We start from the raw sequence: 13,836 nt of genomic DNA on the forward strand, positions 1-13,836 counted from the left end.
CCCAAAGGGCTGGTCCAGATAGGCCATCTGGGATACTTTCACTCAGAACCAAACCAATCTGCCCTGTCCCAGGCTCCGCCTTCCCCTTCCTGCCTGGTGCATAGACTGAGAGGAAGCACTGACCAGGGACCCCACCCACACCCACACTCTCCCAACTCCCAGGGGTACTTCAGCAGCGCTGGTACACAGGAGATTGGGAACCACAGCAACTGTCCCAGCCCCCACTGTGTCCCACTCCAGGAAACACGGACTAAGGTCTCCCATTGCAGACTGTGTTCCACTGCCCTCCACCCTCTTGCTCCCTACCACCCCGGCAGCTTGTCAGCAGCTCTTTGGTGATGCTCCAGATACCCCAGTGGTGAGACTGACACACACACACACACACACACACACACACACACACACACACACACAGACACAGACACACACACAGCAGCCCAGCAGGACAGGGCTACAGGTTCTGTAGAGACCCTATCTGAAAAACCAGAAAAGTAGTAGTAGTAATAATGATGATGATGATGATGATGATGATGATGATGATGATGATCAAATCAGTGGGTAAATTGAGCTTGTAAAGTGCTAAAGCAATCAAGAGGGAAAAGGAAAAGCTAAACGCAGAATCCCGAGGATTTAGCTCATGGTGCAGTTCTTTTCTAGCACGAATGAGGCCCCGGCTTCAATAACACTCCCTTCGGGTAGAGGGAGGCAGGAAGATAGGACTTCAAGGTCACCCTTGACTACTTAGAAAATTCTAGGCTGGGATGGGCTGCATGAGACAGTCTCAAAAAGAAAAGGAAGAAGGATAGAAGGAAGGAAGGGAATGAGAGAGGGAGGGAGGGAGGGAGGGAGGGAAGGACGAAGGGAGGTGATCGGACAAAGGGTGTGTCCAGGTCACTGGAAAGAAAATGAAAAGACTGGTGACAAGCCAGAGTTCCTAGAGGAGAAAATGACAAGAAGCCAAATAGTCTTGTGCGTTGTCAGTGCTTGTGAGCCCCAAGGAGGCTGTAAAACCCAAGCAATAATTCCACAAAGGAATAAAGGAAGAAGCCTAAGAGAAGAAAACGCTGAAGTTTGCCCCAGGGGTTGGTAATTAGCCCTCAGGAGTGTGGTGTGCACATTTTCCTCCCATAACAGAAGTGTGTGTGTGTGTGTGTGTGTGTGTGTGTGTGTGTGTGTGTGTGTGTGTGTGTGTGTGTGTGTTTCTGAGGGGTCTGACCAACCTGGAATCTATTTAGCTTTAGCAGTCAAGTGTGGCCAGGAGATTGGCAATGTCCTCAGACTTTGCCTTCAGAATATCAGAACTGGATGCTGTATGATGAGCTGGTGCCTGCATGGAAACTAGACCAAGGCTCTACTCCCTCTTGTCCCAGGCTAGAGGAAGCAACAGAAGCTAAGCCCTACTGTGTCCCTAGGGCTGGGGAGACTCACAGAAGGCTTTGGCAGCAGACTGGGATGACTATGTAATTAGAGAGTGCTGGTAAGATACTACCTCTCACCCACACAAATATACCCAATATTGCATCTTTGAGGAAATGGTCCACATTTGCAATTGAATCTTTTCATGCTGTAATGAACATTGATAATGTTTGTGCACTTGGGCTTGCACCCTTAGCTGCAGAATATCAAGACCATATGGCACAGCAGTGACCTTCAGACATCCCACCAACCTTTGTACAAAGACCCTGCTGTGTAGGTGGCATGCTACCTTGAAATTCTTTTACAGATTATGAAAAGCATCTGAAAGGTGTGTAAATGTATCTAAAGAGGCAAGGAGGGGGAATTCAGTCCACTCAGGCTGGGCACAGCTGGAAAACTCTTGGGTGTTTTTTGTTGTATCAAGGGTAGATGGTAACCAACAAGGACTGAGGAAAATCCTACAACATCCTGTGCCTCTAAATGTAAGAATAACTGCTACAGAATTTAAGTTCAGAAGGCATCCTATATGGGTGGGAAAGGCACATCTAGAAACCATAATGTTATTGAATATGATCCCAGTGTCAGGAGTAGGTTACCTTCCTATGAATTGCTGGGCTGGGAACAGAAAATGGATGAGACCACCTATGTGATACAGGCTACAGATATTGCTGCTGATTGCATGTCAGAATGATTGCCTAGACAGACTACATTGTTTTCACAACATGAAGAAACTGGGCTAGGTCTGAGCTGAAAAACCCCTCCCTCCTGACAAGCTTTTGGAGTGTTGGAAGGGGATATGTGGACTGCTGGTAAAGGATTGTTGGCAATGGTCCTGCTTATCTATGGACCCTGAATGTTAATACTATTTGCATGCTAAATAATGTGTCTATGGGTGCAACAGTGGTACAACTGATACGGGATGCGACCAACTACTTATCCATTGGTTTTAATGATCACTCCTCAGGAAGGGATCCATGTTTGTACTACAATCCAGACAAAAACAAAACAAAACAAAACAACCCAAAACCCCGTAGCTGGAGAAGTCATAGCCACGGTGAAGAAGATACTATGTAAAAATGCCTTTTAAACACATATGTTTACAACCTAAGTCTTTTGTTACTGTTGGTGCTGGTCAGGGAAGCTCTCCTCTCTGTGGGAAGAAGATACTACAGAACCTCGACACTAGTCACACTGTTGAAAGCAAATGACTGTTGCTGAGGCCTGGTGGTCCGATGCCTCCAGCCACAAATGAAAGAGAATAACAAGAGGACTATATCACAGCTCCTCTCCAAATCTCAGGAAACATGGAAAAGAGAGTGGGAACGATGTGAGTTAGAGAAGGGGTAGAATGTTGTGGAACTGCTCATCAAGTACAACGTCTTGAAATCTGAACATCATGCCATCTTAGTATCTGAATGTTTTTCACTACTTGCCTGAGGCACTCAGACAAGATTGGGCCAGTCACCCTTCTCTTGTGGAAGGGAACAAACAACTCAATAGGTCCGCAACCATCCCCCATGGATACAAAAGCAGTTCACAGTTGTAGGAGGTAAAGAAGACTCCTTGGGGGTGTAGTTGCCCATAAATTGTCCATACCTATAAGTCACCTTTTAGTCATGCATCTACAGTAACCCTTGTTAGAGTCATTGACTCATCGATGTGGATGGAATCATTTCTTTGGCCTGTTATTGCTTTCTTCACCTGAGGTGAATAGACGTCGACTCCCTGGGAAAAGTCATATAACACATGTTTGTTTGTTTTGTGATTTGTAGTTCTTAGCTGAGACCAAATTTATATGATAACTTTAGGACCAGAGGATTCTCTTAACTAAAATTTGGGGCCCAGAAGTGGTCAGAAGGAGAAATTGGCTTTGTGTGTTGGTCTGTCAGTCCCTAGCCCCTGAGACTAGCTTTGAAGCCTTTGAGACAACAAATAGACAAAGACAAATGGTGTGAGTTAGAAGCCAGGGTGACAAAGGTACCACCAAAAAAAAAAGTGGTGAGCAGCAACTGGGGCCCAAGGACACAGGCTGCAGACCTGCCTCTGCTCTCCAAAGGAAAAAGCTTCACTGCTCCAACTGCTGTGGTACTGCACACCCGAGTCACCTTTCACCTTTCCTCCACACCATAGGGTCCTCAGTTCCTCAACAGCTGGAGCAAACCTGACCTGGGTGGGCATTTGCTGCAGTCACTTCTCAGACTAAATTTGAGCTGGAAACTGTTCCTTCAACTCACTTTTGCCCCTCTCTTCGCTGGCACCTTCCCAACTTTTTCTTACCTTAAGAATAAATAAAATGAAGTAAAAAAGAGAATAGTTTTTTCTGAGTACTCACTGTGTTCGAACCTCTCTTGCCCACTTTATCCTGTAGGTATCCCAAGAAGAAACAAGTTATCTAAGGTCACAGACTCAAGAAGCCTCCCTGGAGGGACACAGCATCTACTTATAGCAAGGGTATCACGAGACTTGCTCTCCTGACACACTAAATGACTAAAGGTCTTCCCACCTCCTGCAAGCTGGAGCCTGGAACTATGCTGAGCACAGGCTCCTGCAGACTTCGGGGAGGTGTATTTTAGGCTGAGTGTCACAGACAAGGGTGCTATAAAGGGCAGGACCTTAGAGCTGCCTGTGGGTGAGGCCAAGAGAACAATGTGGGGCAGGTGATAGCACAGTCCCACCTCCATTTCCACACCTAATTCAAATCCAACCGCCTGTGGATGGAAGATGAGGAAAAACCGCATCTGTGTACGGAACTCGCCCTGACACGTTTTCTGTCTATTCCTTGGATTATTCAGTACACAGCATATACACCGCATTTGGATTGCTGTTAGCCTGAAGAAGATAAACAAATGGGAAGTGGTCACATCCAGGGCAAGCTGGGGAGGCTAAAAGATAGGAAATAGTCAGCCTTCCCACACATACACATACCAGCAATCTGCCAGTGGGAGCTCCCCCTACCTTCTGCTTCCAGCCAGCCCTAAGGCAAAGCTAGAGCCCTTGCAAAACTACTCCAAAGTTTAAGTCAGAACAACATGCAGGCAGTCTCTAGACCAGGAACTACTTTGGTCCATCACTAATCCCCACAGCAGCACCCCTTCAGGTCAGATCCACACTTATATTGTATAAATAGGAAACCGGAATTTTGTGCCAGGAAATGTATCTCAGACCCCAGAGCAGCTGGGGGAGCTTGAGCCAAAGCAGGAACCTTGGGTGGCAGCCTTTGGTTGGCAAGAGGTAGCTCTGGCTGGGGAATGGGCAGGCACTGCACTAGAAAGGCCCTTTGGGCCTTGTCCTCTGTGAATGGAGCCATTTACTGGTGTATCCGTAATGGTGGGGCCGACTGAGCTCCTTGGCAAAGCCCTTGGCAGGCCTTCCCCAGTGGAATGTCCAGAGAGAAAACGTCCCCTGTCCTCCCCTGTGGCCTGTGTAACCTCCGGCCTGGTCTGCGCCAGGCTGTGCCCCAGCGCCCCGCCCAGGGGTCTTGTTTGCTCTGGCAGACAGGGAGCCCATTCAGCCCCTCGGGTGGCACCGGGGGTGTCTGGCCTGGGAGGCCTGGCTGAGCTCCGCCAGGCTCAGTGGCCTGCGGGGTTCCAGAAGCTTCCCCAGGCTCCAGTGGGGGCGGGGCGCTGACTTTCTTCTGGCCGCTGAGAATTACTGACTTTACAGGTCCGTCTTGCTCCATAAACCAGAAAGCCACTTCCAGCTGGTGGGATGGAGCCTGGTGGGCGGGTGTCTGGTGCCATCCTGTCCCGGCTGGGAGGGGTCCCCAGCGCCGTGGAGGAGCTGTGGTCTGTCACAGCCCCTGGCCAGGCTGGTTTTTATGGCCTCAGCTCTGGAGTGGGGAACCCAGGCCACATCCACAGGGATAATATTTGCTGTACCTGGTCCTGATGCTGAGCCCACAGCTTCCCGGTTCACGTTCCTACATCGCCATCCCAGTTTCCTTTTCTCCTGGGGGTCTGCTGAGACTTAATTTTTGAATAGGGAAGCGCTGAGTTAAGCCCAAACCACAAAGCTCATGAAAAGACTGGATGACTCCCTTTGCAAGCTACCACTGTGAGGCACACAGGCCTGGGGCCAGTGGGAAGCCTGGAGGTCCCTGTTGGCCCCTCAAAGGGACAGCAGACCCACCTGAAGGAACACTTGCAGCTCCAGTCCCCTCGGCCAGCTTTCCTGGCTGCCCGCCACTACTCCTGCATAGCTGAAGGTTATGATGTTTAAATATTAAAAATGCTTAGCTAAATACGCTGACTTGTTTTCTTTTGCCGATAGTAACAGTCTGCCCACAGAGCCCTTTCAAACCTCTTCAGTGTTTAGAAAATGGATAAGGTACTCATTCAGTGACGCTCAAGTTTACCAGAGCCAGGAATGAAGCCCGGGATTTCATGAAGGGAGAGCCAGCCTGGGACCACACACAAAGGCTGCTCTGCTTCCTCCGCCCAGCCCAAGCTGGCTTGCTTGCGTGTGTGTGTGTGTGTGTGTGTGTGTGTGTGTGTGTGTGTGTGTGTGTGTGTCTCTCTCTCTCTCTCTCTCTCTCTCTCTCTCTCCCCCCATCTCATTCACTCTTCCCCCTTTCTTTTTCCTCCCCCTTCCTCTCTTTCTCTTCCCCTCCTCTCTCTTCCCCCTCCCTCTCTGCCCTCACTTTTAACAAACTGGCCATGACTGGCAAGCAGAAAAATCTGTAATAGAAGTCAGAGGGGGGCTTCCAGGGCTTAGGGGGCCCTTTGGTATCCAGGAGATGAATTAAAAAATGGATTACAAAAGTGTGTGCTTCTATAACTAAAGAGAGAGAGAGAGAGAGAGAGAGAGAGAGAGAGAGAGAGAGCGCGCACACACACACACACACACACACACACACACACACACACACACACAAAGCTGGGGCCACCCCAAAACAGCTTTTATGAGACATGGGACACGAGAGCCAAACAGAATTATTAAAATCACCTTCTTTGTGGTGTTCAGAAAGAAATATACTCTCTTCAAGAATAGGGCTGGTTTGGGCCCCACCCACCAGTTGCCCCCTCCCACACTGCCCTGGGACATTAATTATCTCCCCAGCACAGTTGGAGGAGTCCTTTGGCCTGGCTGGATGTAGTATTTGTGTTCATCAAATAAGGACCTGTTGGGCACAGGAGACTGGGGCTATAGGAGGAGGTGATTAGGTGTGAACTTCTTTTAGGAAACACGAGCAAAACTATTTACTTTCTCCTCACTAGTACCCATCCTTGACTGCAGACTTCAAACAGGAGTAAGCTGGATCCAACTGGAGCCCTGTGGGAACTTGGAAAGATGTTGAGCTTCTTTTATTTCAGTGTGAGCTCCAGTGTGTGTAGAAAGAATGAAGCAGTTAAATTCAAGAAGTATTTATGGCGCTGCTGAGACGAAATGAGGCAGGACTTGGCATGAGGGGCCCGCTCTGGGCAGCAGAGCCTGGAGCACAGCCACTGCACAGAGCAGCCCTGGCCCGTTGAGTTGTGGCAGGGCAGCTTCTGATTAAAGAAGTCGGCTAGCACATTTTTGTTGTGTGAATCAGCTTTTCGCCACTGTAGCAAACACTCAGGATGATCAACTTATAAAAGACAAAGGTTTCACAGTTTTAAGGTTCTGGACAGCAATGGACTTGGCCCAGTTCTTTTGGGACTGTGGGAAGGTATCATGGAGGCAATGTTTGACAGAGAGTCCAGTCATGTCGCAGCCACAGCCCAGCAAGTGAAAGAGAGAAAGAGGAGACAGGGGTCCTATCATTGCCTCTAAAAGGCATTCCCCGGGGACTTACAAACAGCCAGCTTAAGGTCCCAGGGGGTGGAGGGGTATTCAGCTTAGGGAGACCAGCGCAAGGGGGTTCTCTCTCTGCCACTTAGACTTCCTGACATCACTATCCTGTAAGATGATGTTGTCTTTTGAACAACTATTTGTATACATTGTACTAAGCAAGATAGAGCCATTGAAGAAGCACGCAAGTCTGTGTAATCCTCAGTAGACTTATGAGCTAATTCTGGACATGTGCCATACAATAATGTATTGTCAGGGGCAGACAGCATATATACCAGGGGTTCCCCAAGGTTCCTGTCACCTAGAAATATTGTAGAGCGTCGTGTGTGTGTGTGTGTGTGTGTGTGTGTGTGTGTGTGTGTGTGTGTACGTGCTCAGAGAAGCCCTGGGTCAGTGTCAGGTGTCTTTCTTAATCACTTTCCACCTTATTTTTTTGAGGCAGGGTCTCATGGGACCTGGAACTTTCTGACTCAGCTAGTCTGGCTTGCTAGTCAGGGACCCTCCTGTCTTTGCCTCTCTCCCGTGCTGGGATTACCAGCATGCACCATGCTAATTGGCTACTCAGATAAGCATCAGGGATTTAGATTCTTGTACTCATCCTTCCACAGAAAGAATTTTTGTCAACTAAGTCATCTCCTTAGTCTTGACAAGGTGATGTACAATATATAATTGCTTTCATGCTTGTGGTGCTGCAGCTGGCATGCTTGAGGTGCTGCGAGTCTACTTCCTTACCATGTGAGAGCCTGGCATGCACTGGATAACAGTGCTAAGTGACTACCTCTATGTCTTAGGAACTTATTGTTATCTATATAGCATTATTTAGGATGTACTTTTTCTACTTACATAAAAATTTACCCCTCGCCCTGTGCCTTGAATATGCTAGGCAAATGTTATCATCACCCAGACACCTCTTCCTCTCCTTGTTATGACTGAGTCTTGTTTTGTAGTCCTGGATTTCCACACCAGCTATTTGAGACACCATGCTTCCATGTCTCCTGTGTGTGTGTGTGTGTGTGTGTGTGTGTGTGTGTGTGTGTGTGTGGTGTGTGGTGTGTGTGTGTGGTGTGTGGTGTGTGTGTGTGGTGTGTGGTGTGTGTGTGTGGTGTGTGTGTGTGTGTGTGTGTGTGTGGTGTGTGTGTGTGTGTGTGTGTGTGTGTGTGTGTATAGAAGGCAAGTTTAGTGAATTTCTTACACCATTTAGTTTTGTGTACATATACTCCAGAAGGTAAGTAAACAAAATCACCCAGTTGGAGTGGCTCCCAGAATGCATCCCCATTGTTAAGTGAGTCCCAACTGTTCAAGAATTACTCTTATTACAGAGTAAGAAAACTGGATCTCCTGTGGATTAAATTCTTGCCTGAGGTGACTTAGAGACACACAAGCTTATCCCTACACAGCCTGGTTCTAGAGTGTGTAGCCTCCATGTGGATCCCACATACAGTCAGTCCATGCTCAGCCCAATAGTTCATTCAATAGCTTGTTTCTTTAACATAAAAAAATTAACTCAACATACTATAAATGGTAACTCAACATACCACAAATGGTAGTTATGAAGTAGGTTGGGCTTTTTGTTAGTTTGGTTTTAGTTTTGTCTATTTGGTTGGGGTGCTTTTTGTTTATCTTAGTTTCAGACTTGGAAACAGTTCGTACCCCTACCAGCTTCCAACAGGACCCAGAAAGACTTTCCTCATGGAATACTTGGGCACCGCTTCCTATTGCATCTCCTACCACCATTATCTTGATTCTACTACAAGTAGCTTGTTAAGTTCTTTAAGCTAGAAATTAAAGGGGTGCATCTGTAATCCCGGCACTGGGGAGATGAAAGTGGGGGGATCCAGGAGTTCAAGGTCATCCTCGGCTACACAGAGAGTTTGAGGCCCACCTGGACTACACTAGACCTGTGAAAAACTCTGAAATCAAACAAATGAAAAAGACACTTGTTTCTTAACACCAAGTACTAAAAGCCTGGGCTATCGACAGAAGACATTTTAAGCCAGGCAAGGTGGTGAAATCCCATCACTCAGGAGACAAAAGCAGGCTTTCAAAGACAGCCTGGTTACCTGCCTCCAACCTGTCACAAAACAACATTCCAGTAGACTACTCTAGTAGTAGAGTGTGAATTTTACACTAGCTAGTTCTTACTTTCTTTGCAAGGAAGACAGGCCAGGGAGGAAAGAAGAAAGGCTTTGTCTTCATTCTTTCACAGAGATCAGTTCTCACTGCATCAAGAGCAGTTGGTGACTTGTGGCTTCTCTGTTGATCCAGAGTTGCACAGATACCCAGACCTCTGCAAAATTTCATTTATCCTCCAACTGGAATGTAAATCAGCATACGGATCCTTTCCACAGAGCTGAGTCATGGCCTCATTAATAATATAAACCTTGGAGCCCACTTGTACCCATAAGCTTGGCCCTTGGAGGCATTCACAGCTCAAGTTCAAGATTTGATTTCCTGTGTCTAATAACTGCCGCCCTTCCCCACAACAATCCATGCCCCATTTCACCAGCACAAAAAGAGGTCATGATATTTAAGTGGAATTTTAAAATGCCAAAACCACACAGAAGAATGCAGGCCTGGTTGTAGCACCCATATGCTAAGTAGGAGATTCCCCACACTTAGCCCCCACATAGCTAGTCCGGTATGAGCAAGGTCAGCCCGAAAGGCGACACTACCTTAGCCAGAGAAAGGCCGATGGCGCCATTAACAGCTCTTGCCAGCGGTTACCTCAGACAATGTAAATACAAAACTGGTGCTTGTGTTTATTTAAAGTTATTGGCATCAGGCTCATTCCTGGTAGACAAAGATTATCTTGTTTACAGCAGTATCCAGATGATGGACAAGACTCTGTTTAATATAAATCTAACTATGCAGAGGGGGGACCCGTTAGCATAAACAACTTCCCTCAAGCAAAACAAATCCTGCCAAGACTCAAGCTGGAATTCATTTATTATCCAGCTTCAAGTTGACTTGTCTCAACATTAAACAACGGAGGGGCAGAGGGCTGAAGCTGAGGTCCGAGGGCACGACGACCTGGTTTGGAGGGTTTCCTGCTTTGCAGAGGTGCTTGCTCCTCGTGTGTGTGTGTGTGTGTGTGTGTGTGTGTGTGTGTGTGTGTGTAAAAGGACAAGGGTGACAAGACAGTCACTATTGTCCTTTCAAAATCCTGTGATCTGATGGAACCTTAGTGAGTTCTATGAAGTAGAATGAATGATCCTAGGGCTTCGGGGTGAATGTCCAGTTCTCTAGCGGGGTCTAGTGCTTGACACAAGGTCCTGAGCCCTGCCCTATCCTGCTTTGGACATGGCTGGACTTGGAGTTCAGGCTCCTGTGAGAACTGAGTCCATCCAGAAACAGCGTAGCTTCCCGGGATAGACTTATCTAAGTTTATCCCACTAGGCAGGTCAAGAGAGTAGTGACTCCAGATGGCACACAGTGGTGGAGCCTTCAGCCTGGGGGAAAGAGCAATACCCAGAAAGTGGAGGACGGTGAGAGAAGGATGTCTGGTAAGAATAGCTTGCTTGGCTGAAGTCAGAGCCAGGAGGTACCTGAGAAATAAATAGTGTGGGGATGGGGGAACAGGTTAGGAAGATGATTGTGACCCTGCCTTAGAAGAAGGAGCAAATGCTACTAACAGGTCCAGTGCTTCAGCCCAGCACAGGTTGCTGAATGACAGCCCCAGGCATTCAGGAAAGACTGGTTCGGTCAGCTTAGCAAGCAGGGAGAGAGCTAGCTTGGGAGAAGTTTTTGACTGGAGCAGCTTGGCAGCAGGCTGGCTGCAGGAACCAGGGTAAGACAGATGCTTGGGGCCGGCTGTTGGGATGGGTGAGACCACCGATGCCAGTGCCTAGCCCGATTTAGGGCGGTTCCTTTTTTTTTTTTTAAACTACACGCTACAGAAGCTGGCAAGGGTGTTTGCATTAGTGAGATTCTCTGGAGGAACAGAAGTGATGGGATGAATGTGTATGATGTTTTTAAAGGGTTTATTAGAATGCCTTACAGCATTCAGTAGGGGTAGTCCCACAAAGGCTGTCTAGGGATGCCAAGAATCCAGTAGTTGCTCTATGAGCCTGGATAGCTCAGCACCGGCACTCACAATCTGGCGTTGTATCCCTGGAGAGCTGGGGTCTTCAGTGTACCTTGAAATCCCAAAGAAGTAGGTTCCAGTACCACCGAAAGAATGCCTCAGCACCAGGATAGATTGGCTCAACACTCAGAGTGAGGGCAAGCGGGAGAAAAACCAAAGATTCCTTCTTCCACAGTCCTTTCATATGGGCAGCCACAAGGAAGTTTGGCTCAGCTCTAGGGTGTGTCTTCCTGCTTCAGAATAATCCGATTAAGAAAATCCCTCACTGAGATCAATCAGGATGGAAAGTGACTAAGTAAATAGAGTAATGAAAGAAAAGAGAAGAAGAGAAGAGAATAAAATCCCTTGCCCCAGTGCCTAGCAGCTTAGGTTTTAGTTGACTCTGGATGACAACTAGCATCAGCCGTCACGAGTCCTCCCCTGTCAACTTGACACACAATCATATCTCCTCATGGTTTTCTTGACTTCCAAATGACAACAACGACCAGGTCATAATTTTGCCCAATATGTTATAACTATCCCACATACAACTGAAGATGCATACGTGTTTTAGAATAGGTGCCCATCTCTCTTGAGTCTCTCAGTGCCCCATAACTTGAATGCGATACTAGCCATCAATATTATCTTGATCAGTGTTACATTATATGATGAAGAAAGAGGGAGGGAGAACACCATTTCCAATTATGTCTATATACTCACAAACGCTCTCTTAGCAAAATATGACAGAGGCACTCGTGCCAATTATAATCCTCATTTCTGCAACTAGTCACGTGGCCTTAGTATTTAAAAGCCACCTTCCTCGGCTCTACGTCCTGTATTTCTTCTACCTTCGGCAAGCACCTCAGCAGGTCTTAGTTTTTTTCCCCTGGAGGAGTGACTCACACTTTCATTTCTGAAGGGTCTATGCCTTTATCACTTTGTTGTGGTAGTTTCCCACTGACTTTAATCACAGGACATGGTAGCATCAAGAGTCAACCTAAAGGGTCTCCTGGACTCCAGACATAATCTTCTTAAATCCCCTGTGGAGAATGGATCCAATGTCCCCTGATAGTCTCAATCTGAGCTTTTAGTTAGGGTTAGTTGTCACCAGGCAGGAGTGCTCCCACCTCTGGGACCAAGAATTTCTAGGCAAGCTGAACTTAAGGTCATGGGAACGGAAAGCAAAAACTTCCCTAGTGGGCTTCTAGGGGCAGTAGTGAGTAGAACCATTCCCATTTCCATCCCTTAACTTCTGGATCTGTGAATGCAGGATATAGAAGAAACAGTACCGTGTATTGGATACTGATTCGAAGCATATGCCATCTTCTGCAGTACCCTGCCCCAGCCCTCCAGGGTGCTACTGCTTAATTAGGGTTATTCACAGAAGCATTAATGACTCAAAGCCATGCATCATTGAAAAACCCACCACAGCCCGAGTGACAGTTTACAAAAGCTGAGGTGGGCTTTGTGGAGCTCTTAGCATGACTGTATAGGCGGCTAGACTGGTCAGAAAGTCTCTCTGGAAGTCCTCATTGCATATGTCAGCTTGATGAGGACCTTCCTGACACTCAGGCTGTTTCCTTTCTGAGTCGTAACCAGTCTCCCCCAACTCCCACCCCCAGGAATGCTTTCGTTCCAGGTAACAGGTACACATCAAAGAGGTGACTGGACTTTTTAGGACAGAACACTCAGCTAGAGTTGTCACCTGCCATGACTATGCAACCAGCACCCGGTTTATTAAACTCTTAGCACTACCTTAGGTCTTCGTTTTAACCAGCCTTCCATTTCAGCCTTCCCACAAGCCACTCGAACTCTGCTGTGACCTCCTTGGCCCTCTGTAGCCTCCTGTAACCTAGCTATTTATCTAGAGACATAAAATGTATATATAATGTGTGGTTTCAGATCTAACATCAGTAATGAAGGTTGGAATGGAAGAACCTGCTTTCCTTGAAGGCTCTCGGGGGGACTCGGAATTGGCTGGCAAACTGCAACCCGTGAGACAGATGTAGCTTGTGAAGTCACTGTTACTTGTTACAGATGATATTTGGGAGAGACGCAAAATGTGTCCTCCTGTTTCTCACACAGCCTGCTATGATACAGCTTCTAAGCACCCACGTCAGTATCTTCAAACCCACATTCATACTCTAATTGAGTTGTTGGCCATAAGGGTCCTATGGGGACCTCCAAACAACCCAGACTGTTCCCAAGACTGTGGGTTGCTCTCCTCTAACTGACAGCGAGTCCCCATCAATGAAGGTAACACCCATGAAACTCACTAAACATAGAGAAGCTGAACTGGTGCCTACATAGAGCATTCACCATTATGTTCTAGCTTCTATGCTACAGGAAGGCACTATGCATGCTACCAAAGGAGAAGCAGAAACACTAATCCAGCCACAAATCCTTTGATCTATGGTGTTCTGCCTACAAAATGTGCTAGAGCAGTGGTGGCACAAAGCACGTGTGAGTAACTGACAAATATCTGACTTGACCTGAGACCCATTCCACAAGACGGAACCCATAGCTGACACTGCTTGGATGACCAAGAACCTGAGACTAGATAGACGAGGGGCCTGTGGTAAAAC

General features: G+C 47.4%; 1 protein-coding gene across 3 annotated transcripts in view; it reads right to left on the bottom strand.

Annotated features, from left to right (window-relative positions):
• Window positions 1-13,836, bottom strand: part of Ercc6l2 (ERCC excision repair 6 like 2) — a 155,967-nt gene that overhangs the window by 32,988 nt on the left and 109,143 nt on the right. The window lies entirely within an intron of this gene.

The sequence above is a fragment of the Rattus norvegicus genome, chromosome 17, assembly GCF_021556685.1.
Source record: "Rattus norvegicus strain SHRSP/BbbUtx chromosome 17, alternate assembly SHRSP_T2T, whole genome shotgun sequence".
Lineage (NCBI taxonomy): Eukaryota > Metazoa > Chordata > Mammalia > Rodentia > Muridae > Rattus > Rattus norvegicus.